This window comes from Pseudophryne corroboree, chromosome 11 (genome assembly GCF_028390025.1).
Source record: "Pseudophryne corroboree isolate aPseCor3 chromosome 11, aPseCor3.hap2, whole genome shotgun sequence".
Taxonomy (NCBI): Eukaryota; Metazoa; Chordata; class Amphibia; order Anura; family Myobatrachidae; genus Pseudophryne; species Pseudophryne corroboree.
The window spans coordinates 356,710,124-356,722,269 of record NC_086454.1 but is presented as its reverse complement, the minus strand read 5'-3'; the positions used below and the strand labels follow the sequence as shown (position 1 = coordinate 356,722,269).

Genomic DNA, 12,146 nt, shown 5'->3' with positions numbered 1-12,146 from the left:
CAGCTGTCACTGAGGAGACCGCTGTGAGGAGACACGCTGTGGAGATTGGAGCTGCTGCTGAAGAGACCGCTGTGAGGAGACATGCTGTGGAGAGTGGAGCCACTGCTGAGGAGACTGTGAGGAGACACGCTGTGGAGAGTGGAGCTGTCACTGAGGAGACCGCTGTGAGGAGACACGCTGAGGAGAGTGGAGCTGCTGCTGAAGAGACCACTGTGAGGAGACATGCTGTGGAGAGTGGAGCTGCTGCTGAGGAGACTGCTGTGAGGAGACACGCTGTGGAGAGTGGAGCTGCTGCTGAGGAGACCGCTGTGAGGAGACATGCTGTGGAGAGTGGAGCTGCTGCTGAGGAGACTGCTGTGAGGAGACACGCTGTGGAGAGTGGAGCTGCTGCTGAGGAGACCGCTGTGAGGAGACATGCTGTGGAGAGTGGAGCTGCTGCTGAGGAGACTGCTGTGAGGAGACACGCTGTGGAGAGTGGAGCTGCTGCTGAGGAGACCGCTGTGAGGAGACACGCTGTGGAGAGTGGAGCCACTGCTGAGGAGACTGTGAGGAGACACGCTGTGGAGAGTGGAGCTGTCACTGAGGAGACCGCTGTGAGGAGACACGCTGAGGAGAGTGGAGCTGCTGCTGAAGAGACCACTGTGAGGAGACATGCTGTGGAGAGTGGAGCTGCTGCTGAGGAGACTGCTGTGAGGAGACACGCTGTGGAGAGTGGAGCTGCTGCTGAGGAGACCGCTGTGAGGAGACACGCTGTGGAGAGTGGAGCCACTGCTGAGGAGACTGTGAGGAGACACGCTGTGGAGAGTGGAGCTGTCACTGAGGAGACCGCTGTGAGGAGACACGCTGAGGAGAGTGGAGCTGCTGCTGAAGAGACCACTGTGAGGAGACATGCTGTGGAGAGTGGAGCTGCTGCTGAGGAGACTGCTGTGAGGAGACACGCTGTGGAGAGTGGAGCTGCTGCTGAGGAGACCGCTGTGAGGAAACACGCTGTGGAGAGTGTGACCAGCGTGTTGCTGTTTCGAGAGAGGCGCCCGGAGGAGACAGAGTGAGTAAGTAACCAAAGGTGCTCACAGCCCCACTACTGACAAGCCAAACCCAGTTGGCCAGCACTTGGACCTAACACTATTTCAGCCAGTGACATTTTTCCCTACCAGTGTGTGAGAGACTTAGTGCAGCCGTCAGGACAAGAGCCCTTGCACACGGCTCTCCCTCTACCTCAGTGACATGCTGCCAGTCAGCTGCTTAGCCTGCAGTCTGTCTGAAAGGGTGTACATCTAACTAGGAGAGTCAGGAGCCTCCCTGCCACTAAGGAGAGACTATACCACATATTTAGATTCACTAATTGGAAGCATAGTGAGGAACTTGTCTATAACTAAAAGGTCCCGTGGACATATCAAGTGTACTTCTGTTACAAGGTGCTGCCAGCCAGCTAATGCTGGCCACAGTGTGAGGAAAAACCGCTTTAGAGTGAGTGACCTGTGCTGTGCCTACCCGTTAACCAGCTCCGCCTCCAGGGATAGACTCTGTGCTGCTTATATACTTTTGCAATCCTTTCATCACCTCGCCTCTAGCATTCTCCCATTATCTGTATTCCGCTGAGGGACAGTGGTATGCTGTTGCTTCTCGGGAACTGAACTAAGCCACCTCTTGCTAATTTTGCTTAGACTGGTTTAAGCCTCTGACATTAATGACTGCTTTAAGGACCCCATTGCTAACCGTCAATCTCTGCATGCACGTTCCTGCTAGACCCTCCTGCTAGCCACAGCACCTACCGTATGCTTCTACTGGACAAGGTTTGGTGGCATTTGCCCAGCCGCTTGATTACTCTATAAAAGACATTGCAGAGAGTCCTCTAGTGCAGCCTAACCCACACTACTTAGAGTGAATAAGAGAGACTACCCTACATTTGGTATTCAACGTTTTAGCATAAGATTGAAACTTGGTGGACATTTATGGGGCGCTGAGAGTACTTAGTATACCAAATGCCAATGTAAACTGTATGTTGAAATATCCTACCAGTATACGGTGACTTTACACGGTTATGTACAATGCTATTCCGTATTCATGCATGTATTGTTTTCCTCATATTGTGAGTTGTACTTTCTGCTTACTCCGTTAAACCCATAGCGGTGACCATCTTGTTCCTGAATAATACATTTCATGTCACCGTCCTAACGTGTGGTGACTATCGTATTGGGTCCTCCGGGGCTGGGGTTCTTCGTCCCTCTGCCTAGGGGGGGTCATTCCGAGTTGTTCTCTCGCAAGCTGCTTTTAGCAGCTTTGCACACGCTAAGCCGCCGCCTACTGGGAGTGAATCTTAGCATAGTAAAATTGCGAACGAAAGATTCTCAAAATTGCGATTACACACCTCTTAGCAGTTTCTGAGTAGCTTCAAACTTACTCGGCATCTGCGATCAGTTCAGTGCTTGTTGTTCCTGGTTTGACGTCACAAACACACCCAGCGTTCGCCCAGACACTCCTCCGTTTCTTCAGCCACTCCCGCGTTTTTCCCAGAAACGGTAGCGTTTTTTCGCACACACCCATAAAACGGCCAGTTTCCGCACAGAAACACCCATTTCCTGTCAATCACATTACGATCACCAGAATGAAGAAAAAATCGTGAGTAAAATTCCTAACTGCATAGCAAATTTACTTGGCGCAGTCGCACTGCGGACATTGCGCATGCGCATTCGCGACTAATCGCTCCGTTGCGGGGAAAAAATAACGAGCGAACAACTCGGAATGACCCCCAGGGTTCCAGCAGTGAGTTCCGGTTCAAGAGGGGAATTCCGGGTGAAGAATCCAGGTACTTCCACCTGCATCTGCATTGACCGCTGAATAACATTCTGCCATACCACCACCCCCCTCCCTGTACACACATATTCCAACATATGCAATGGAAAGACATTTATGCAGGTGTGCTGCTTAAGTCTGTGCTAGGTGGCTAGTGCTCTGGTGGTACCATACAAACCTTTCAGTTTGTCCCTTTTTAAATTCCACACAGCATAGTTTACGAGGCACTTCAGGAGAATACTTACCTGGGTGCATGGCCCGCAGCCACTGCTACCTCTCCAAACAGTGCAGCTCACAGTTACACTTGCAGAAAAATTATGTGTTTAGCCCTCAGTCCATCTCAAGGAGTAGATATACTCCATCGCATACATCCGGAGATCAGGGCAGCCATCGGGGGGAAGGGGGGGGGGGTGCTGTGGGGACTGGAGTCCAAGGCCCTTATAGAGATGGGAGCCCACCCCTGGCTACTTCAGCCAAAACCTGGAGAGCTGCACAGGCAGTGCAACAACGGCGGTGTGATGCACAGGGAGGACTTAAAACATCGTTCCTGCATGTCCGCAGTGCTTCACCTATATATAACGTCATGATGTGTGACATCACATAGGGGTGGAGCAGCGCAGCAGAAACTTTTTGTTGTTGTTGATGGGAGGCCCTGTCTATTTTCTCTGTCCCAGGCCCCACAATTTCTGATGGCAGCCCTGCTGGAGATCCTCGTTCTTACCACCATCTGCAAGCTCAGTCCTGTTCTTTTCAGGATACAGGGAGCAGTTACATGGGCAGATGCCCCTGCATTGCCTTTTCCAGCCCCAGTTTTACACATGACTAATTCCCGGTATCTTCTTCGCTGAACGTCTGTTGACTCACAGGGTTCTGAATCGCACACAAGAGCACATCCAGCAGTCTACATATATGGCCATAAAAATGCCTTCCCTAGTGTACTGTACATCCATCTAGCCAAAGGTGCAAGAAACGAGACGCCCACTCCTAGTGCCCGTGCACACTGTAACACCGATTGGTGCGTCCTTACCACCATAGCTTGTACCTTTGAATCTTGCAGCAGCCCTACAGCAGTTGCAGCTTCTCTATCTGTCTTTGGCTCCTATGTCGGCTTCTGTGTCTCTGGGAACACAGCTGCTCGCATGGAAACACCAGCAACCAATGACGGCACCAGAGGTGGGGCTGCAGCGCAGCCCAAAACTCAAATAGGGGAGCCACACCAACTGCCAGTGAGCCCCGGCCAGGGATGACTGGCAGTGTTTGGGGTGGCAGTTGATGTGGATCCCCTATTGGAGTTTTGGACTGTGCTGCAACCTTTATCTGGAGCCGCCATACTACGCCCACTGATTGGCCAACTTCTAGCCACTGACCAGCTACCACGCAGGAACTCCCATCACTTTTCTGCCATCTTTCTGATACCGCCTGTCCCGACCGCAGCACCGTGTGGGTTTTCAGAGCTTTTCGCACATGTGCAGTTGCAAATAGCATGAACATCGCCATTGCAACTCAGAATAATTGAAACATAGAAATTGACGACAGATAAGATCCTCTTGGCCCATCTAGTCTGCTCTTTTTAAATCAGACTCGCTATCTCATTATGTAGCTATCACTGGGCCTAAATCAATCACAATTGAGCGGTTATCGGCAGACTGCACACGCACTGCAATCGCAATGCAGACTTACATGGTTTTATTCTAAAGTTGCAAGGACTTAAGCGTTATATTTCCAAAGCGTCAGGTTTGACCTCAATGTTTAAAACGGCACTCATATTCATTGTATAACTTGCCAGGGTTTGCACATAATATTAATGCTGCTTTAAATTCTGAGGTCAGGTCCGTTGAGAAGCTTCATAAATACACTCCTTGATGTTCCTTATCAAGGTAAATTGTCATGCGTGAAATCATAGTGCTATGTGTAGAATTCTTAGCGTATTAAAAACATTTGAGAGCACTGTATAAGAAAGACAGCCCTGAATAAATTAGGCTTGAACAAGAAGCATTTTAGGAGTAATTAATTGAAATTAATTAAATTAGTTGGTAGCTAAAGATAACTGCTCTAGGGAGAATAATGTACAACAAAACGTTTTAAATGGTTTATTCTAACTTTTACAATCTTTCCAATTTATATATTTGCTGCAGAATGTGTATGCCTCCTAGATGTCCCTTGCTTAGGAGCTAAGGGCCTAATTCAGAGTTGATCGCACCAGCAAATTTGTTAGCAGTTGGGCAAAACCATGTGCACTGCGGGTGGGGCAGATGTAACATGTGCAGAGAGAGTTAGATTTGGGTGGGGTGTGTTCAAACTGAAATCTAAATTGCAGTGTAAAAATAAAGCAGCCAGTATTTACCCTGCACAGAAATAAAATAACCCACCCAAATTTAACTCTCTCTGCACATGTTATATCTACATCTCCCTGCAGTGCACATGGGCCCTCATTCCGAGTTGTTCGCTCGCTAGCTGCTTTTAGCAGCTTTGCACACGTTAAGCCGTCGCCTACTGGGAGTGAATCTTAGCATAGCAGAATTGCGAACGAAAGATTCGCAGAATTGCGAAAAGAAATTTCTTTGCAGTTTCTGAGTAGCTCGAGACTTACTCCTACACTGCGATCAGTTCAGTCAGTTTCGTTCTTGGTTTGACGTCACAAAAACGCCCAGCGTTCGCCCAGACACTCCCCCGTTTCTCCAGCCACTCCCGCGTTTTTCCCAGAAACGGCTGCGTTTTTTCGCACACGCCCAGAAAACGTCCAGTTTCCGCCCAGAAACACCCACTTCCTGTCAATCACACTCCGATCACCAGAACGATGAAAAATCCTCGTTATGCCGTGAGTAAAATACCTAACTTTTTAGTAAAATAACCATGCGCAGTAAGCGACTAATCGCAATATAGAGAAAATCGGCAACGAGCGAACAACTCGGAATGAGGGCCATGGTTTTGCCAAACTGCTAACAATTTTGCTGCTGCGATCAACTCTGAATTACCCCCTAAATCCCTCCACCGCCATCCTCTTCCTTCCGAACTTAGGTCTTCATTGTTTGGCAAGTAATAGTTGTTTCATGTTCCTCCTGTTGAGTTTGGGGGGTTCTTGATAGAGAATGTGAATAAGACTCCATATCGACCACATGGCGAGTCATGATTTCCTGATATTTTCACTTAGGCTAATTGTACTGCCTTGATGTCCCTGTATATGGAAACGTTTACTTAATGTGTTTCTATTTTTAATTAGGGAAGTGCGCCGGCCCAAATCTCGGGTTTGGGGTTCTTGTTTTGGACCTGTATCTCCTCCATGTTTTAGATCTGTATTTGTTTTGCCAAAACCTCCCTTGCAAGTTTTGGATCTGTATTTTATTTTTTAATCATAAAAACATCTAAAATCACATAATTTGGGCCTGTTTTTGATCCTACAGTATTATTAACCCTAATACAATCCATTTCCACTCATTTCCAGTCAATTTTGACTACATCACAATATTGTTTTCATCCAGCGTCGGATCTTGCAGGTTACAAATTCCATATAAGGGAGCCACATCCGGGACTCTGCGCGATGGCAGTCCTTTTGCCACAATGCCTGCAATAAAGTGGAAATATGTTGAAATAATACAAAAATTAGTTGTGTATATTGGTAAAAAAAAACATTTACATGGTACGACATACTATACCTTGCGCAGAGCTGGATGAAGCGGAACCTTCTCCAGGTCGAACATAACTTTCAGAAACTGATCCTACATTGAGGCTGAAAACAATCTGTACAGATGATTACAGCATCTAAAAATATAAATTGTACAATATATATTTTTCATTGTTTGTACTGTGGTCAAAATTGCATGGAAATGCCTGGAAATTAATGTTATTGAGGTTAATAATACTCTAGGGACAAAAAAAGGCCAACTCATGTGATTTAAGCTGTCTTTGTAAATTAAAAAAAAAATGAAACCAAAATCAGCAAGAATGGTCTGACGCAGAACTTTATCAATAACTAGAACAGGGGCCCAACGGAAGTAGAGTATGTATGTAGTGGAAAGAAGAATTGATTAGTAATTTTGTTTCATTTGTTTGTTTTTAGAATTTTAAATTAATCATTGGGGCATTGGTGACGTCTTTAATGCATAGACAACAATTATTATTTGTTATATTATTGCACTAATCTGAGTTTTACTAATCCGACTTTTACATTTTCTTTGATTTTACGCCATCTATGCCTCTCCTCTATATTGTTCATCCTCCATATCTATCAACAAACACGAACCAAGTGGTGTACAGCACACACTACAATTAGCACACAAAAATATACCACCTACAGTGTCACACAATATGTGTATGAGTCAGAGATAATAATCAAATGCTACGGTTTAATTTCACCAACAGTGTCGCACAATATTTGTATGAGTCAGAAATAGTAATCGAACACTGCGGTTGCACAATACGTTTTGGGTAGGAAATAAAATATATTTATGTTGTACCACATTCACCCACAGCGTCACACAATACTAGAGATGAGCGGGTTCGGTTTCTCTGAATCCGAACCCGCCAGAACTTCATGTTTTTTTTCACGGGTCCGAGCGACTCGGATCTTCCCGCCTTGCTCGGTTAACCCGAGCGCGCCCGAACGTCATCATGACGCTGTCGGATTCTCGCGAGACTCGGATTCTATATAAGGAGCCGCGCGTCGCCGCCATTTTCACACGTGCATTGAGATTGATAGGGAGAGGACGTGGCTGGCGTCCTCTCCGTTTAGAATAGATTAGAGAGACACTTGATTTACTAATTTTGGGGAGCATTAGGAGTACTCAGAACAGTGCAGAGTTTTGCTGATAGTGACCAGTGACCACCAGTTTTATTTATAATCCGTTCTCTGCCTGAAAAAAGCGATACACAGCACACAGTGACTCAGTCACATACCATATCTGTGTGCACTGCTCAGGCTCAGGCCAGTGTGCTGCATCATCTATTATCTATATATAATATTATATATATCTGTCTGACTGCTCAGCTCACACAGCTTATAATTGTGGGGGAGACTGGGGAGCACTACTGCAGTGCCAGTTATAGGTTATAGCAGGAGCCAGGAGTACATAATATATTATATAGTGAGTGACCACCAGACACACAGTGCAGTTTATTTAATATATCCGTTCTCTGCCTGAAAAAAGCGATACACACAGTGACTCAGTCAGTCACATACCATATCTGTGTGCACTGCTCAGGCTCAGGCCAGTGTGCTGCATCATCTATATATATTATATATCTGTCTGACTGCTCAGCTCACACAGCTTATAATTGTGGGGGAGACTGGGGAGCACTACTGCAGTGCCAGTTATAGGTTATAGCAGGAGCCAGGAGTACATAATATTATATTAAAATTAAACAGTGCACACTTTTGCTGCAGGAGTGCCACTGCCAGTGTGACTAGTGACCAGTGACCTGACCACCAGTATATATAATATTAGTAGTATACTATCTCTTTATCAACCAGTCTATATATTAGCAGCAGACACAGTACAGTGCGGTAGTTCACGGCTGTGGCTACCTCTGTGTCGGCACTCGGCAGCCCGTCCATAATTGTATATACCACCTAACCGTGGTTTTTTTTTTCTTTCTTTATACATACATACTAGTTACGAGTATACTATCTCTTTATCAACCAGTCTATATTAGCAGCAGACACAGTACAGTGCGGTAGTTCACGGCTGTGGCTACCTCTGTGTCGGCACTCGGCAGCCCGTCCATAATTGTATATACCACCTAACCGTGGTTTTTTTTTCTTTCTTTATACATACATACTAGTTACGAGTATACTATCTCTTTATCAACCAGTCTATATATTAGCAGCAGACACAGTACAGTGCGGTAGTTCACGGCTGTGGCTACCTCTGTGTCGGCACTCGGCAGCCCGTCCATAATTGTATATACCACCTAACCGTGGTTTTTTTTTCTTTCTTTATACATACATACTAGTTACGAGTATACTATCTCTTTATCAACCAGTCTATATTAGCAGCAGACACAGTACAGTGCGGTAGTTCACGGCTGTGGCTACCTCTGTGTCGGCACTCGGCAGCCCGTCCATAATTGTATATACCACCTAACCGTGGTTTTTTTTTCTTTCTTTATACATACATACTAGTTACGAGTATACTATCTCTTTATCAACCAGTCTATATTAGCAGCAGACACAGTACAGTGCGGTAGTTCACGGCTGTGGCTACCTCTGTGTCGGCACTCGGCAGCCCGTCCATAATTGTATATACCACCTAACCGTGGTTTTTTTTTCTTTCTTTATACATACATACTAGTTACGAGTATACTATCTCTTTATCAACCAGTCTATATATTAGCAGCAGACACAGTACAGTGCGGTAGTTCACGGCTGTGGCTACCTCTGTGTCGGCACTCGGCAGCCCGTCCATAATTGTATATACCACCTAACCGTGGTTTTTTTTTCTTTCTTTATACATACATACTAGTTACGAGTATACTATCTCTTTATCAACCAGTCTATATTAGCAGCAGACACAGTACAGTGCGGTAGTTCACGGCTGTGGCTACCTCTGTGTCGGCACTCGGCAGCCCGTCCATAATTGTATATACCACCTAACCGTGGTTTTTTTTTCTTTCTTTATACATACATACTAGTTACGAGTATACTATCTCTTTATCAACCAGTCTATATATTAGCAGCAGACACAGTACAGTGCGGTAGTTCACGGCTGTGGCTACCTCTGTGTCGGCACTCGGCAGCCCGTCCATAATTGTATATACCACCTAACCGTGGTTTTTTTTTCTTTCTTTATACATACATACTAGTTACGAGTATACTATCTCTTTATCAACCAGTCTATATATTAGCAGCAGACACAGTACAGTGCGGTAGTTCACGGCTGTGGCTACCTCTGTGTCGGCACTCGGCAGCCCGTCCATAATTGTATACTAGTATCCAATCCATCCATCTCCATTGTTTACCTGAGGTGCCTTTTAGTTGTGCCTATTAAAATATGGAGAACAAAAATGTTGAGGTTCCAAAATTAGGGAAAGATCAAGATCCACTTCCACCTCGTGCTGAAGCTGCTGCCACTAGTCATGGCCGAGACGATGAAATGCCAGCAACGTCGTCTGCCAAGGCCGATGCCCAATGTCATAGTACAGAGCATGTCAAATCCAAAACACCAAATATCAGTAAAAAAAGGACTCCAAAACCTAAAATAAAATTGTCGGAGGAGAAGCGTAAACTTGCCAATATGCCATTTACCACACGGAGTGGCAAGGAACGGCTGAGGCCCTGGCCTATGTTCATGGCTAGTGGTTCAGGTTTTTTGGAAGGGACATCCTGCGTGACACTGCAGTGCCACTCCTAGATGGGCCCGGTGTTTGTGTCGGCCACTAGGGTCGCTTATCTTACTCACACAGCGACCTCGGTGCAAATTTTAGGACTAAAAATAATATTGTGAGGTGTGAGGTATTCAGAATAGACTGAAAATGAGTGTAAATTATGGTTTTTGAGGTTAATAATACTTTGGGATCAAAATGACCCCCAAATTCTATGATTTAAGCTGTTTTTTAGTGTTTTTGGAAAAAAACACCCGAATCCAAAACACACCCGAATCCGACAAAAAAAATTCGGTGAGGTTTTGCCAAAACGCGTTCGAACCCAAAACACGGCCGCGGAACCAAACCCAAAACCAAAACACAAAACCCGAAAAATTTCAGGCGCTCATCTCTACACAATACGTGTATGGGCCACAGATAATAATCAAATGCTACGGTTTAATTTCACCAACAGTGTCGCACAATACATGTATGAGTCAGAAATAGTAATCGAACACTGCGGTTGACCTTCACCAACAGTGTTGCACAATACGTGTTGAGTAGGAAAAAAAATATGTTAATGTGGTACCACCTTCACCCACAGCGTCACACAATACGTGTATGCATCAAAAATAGTGATCGAACACTGCAGTTGACCTTCACCAACAATGTCGCACAATACGTGTATAAGTAGGAAATAATATACTGCGGTCTGGCCAGCAGTGTCACAGTACTTTTGAAAATAAAATAAAAATTGTATAGTACACTGGGGTACAGACAAACAATTATATTTTTAGGCTTTTTGTTTTTAGCTTTTATTATTTTAATTTTACACTGGGGTAGAGCCCCAGGATGGACGCACAGAGCACCCCTTTCAGATACAGCAGACAGCGCACTCCTTTCAGATACAGCAGACAGAGCGCCCTTTTTAAGATACAGCAGACAGAGCACCCTGCCTGGACTGATACAGCAGACAGAGCACCCCACCTGGACTGATACAGCAGACAGAGCACCCCGCCTGGACTGATACAGCAGACAGAGCACCCCACCTGGACTGATACAGCAGACAGGGCACCCCGCCTGGACTGATACAGCAGACAGAGCACCCCGCCTGGACTGATACAGCAGACAGAGCACCCCGCCTGGACTGATACAGCAGACAGAGCACCCCACCTGGACTGACATAGCAGACAGAGCACCCCGCCTGGACTGACACAGCAGAAAGCTCCCTGCCTGGACTGAACAGCAGAAAGCACCCTGCCTGGACTGAACAGCAGAAAGCACCCCACATGGACTGATACAGCAGACAGAGCACCCTGCCTGGACTGAACAGCAGAAAGCACCCCACCTGGACTGATACAGCAGACAGAACACCCTGCTTGGACTGATACAGCAGACAGGGCACTCTGCCTGGACTGATACAGCAGACAGAGCATCCCGCCTGGACTGATACAGCAGACAGAGCACCCCGCCTGGACTGATACAGCAGACAGAGCACCCCGCCTGGACTGATACAGCAGAGCACCCCTTTAAGATACAGCAGACAGAGCACCCCGCCTGGACTGATACAGCAGACAGAGCACCCCGCCTGGACTGATACAGCAGACAGAGCACCCCTCCTGGACTGATACAGCAGACAGAGCATCCCGCCTGGACTGATACAGCAGACAGAGCAACCCGCCTGGACTGATACAGCAGAGCACCCCTTTCAGATACAGCAGACAGAGCACCCGCCCCACGCCAGACTATTATTATTATCCTTTATTTATATGGCACCACAAGGGTTCCGTAGCGCCCAATTACAGAGTACATAAATAATCAAAACAGGAAAACAGCAACTTACAGTTGATGACAATATAGGACAAGTACAGGGTAAATAAACATAATTACATCAGCAGATGACACTGGAATAAGTATCAGGTGGCAGAAGACTGCTGGATTTGGTGCAGTTGAGGATTATTAAAGTAAGAAAAGGATAAGCACATGAGGGAAGAGGGCCCTGCTCGTGAGAGCTTACATTCTAAAGGGGAGCAGCAGACAGACAGGGGTGACACAGA

General features: G+C 46.2%; 1 long non-coding RNA gene across 1 annotated transcript in view; it reads right to left on the bottom strand.

Moving 5' to 3' along the window:
- Nucleotides 1-4,869: 4,869 nt before the first annotated feature.
- LOC134970275 (uncharacterized) overlaps nucleotides 4,870-12,146 on the bottom strand; it is a 66,897-nt gene continuing 59,620 nt past the window's right edge. The window contains exons 2-3 of the long non-coding RNA XR_010189752.1: nucleotides 6,447-6,552; nucleotides 4,870-6,355 (exon numbers count right to left, since the gene is read on the bottom strand). This is a non-coding gene — a long non-coding RNA (uncharacterized LOC134970275). The remainder of the gene's footprint in view (nucleotides 6,356-6,446; nucleotides 6,553-12,146) is intronic.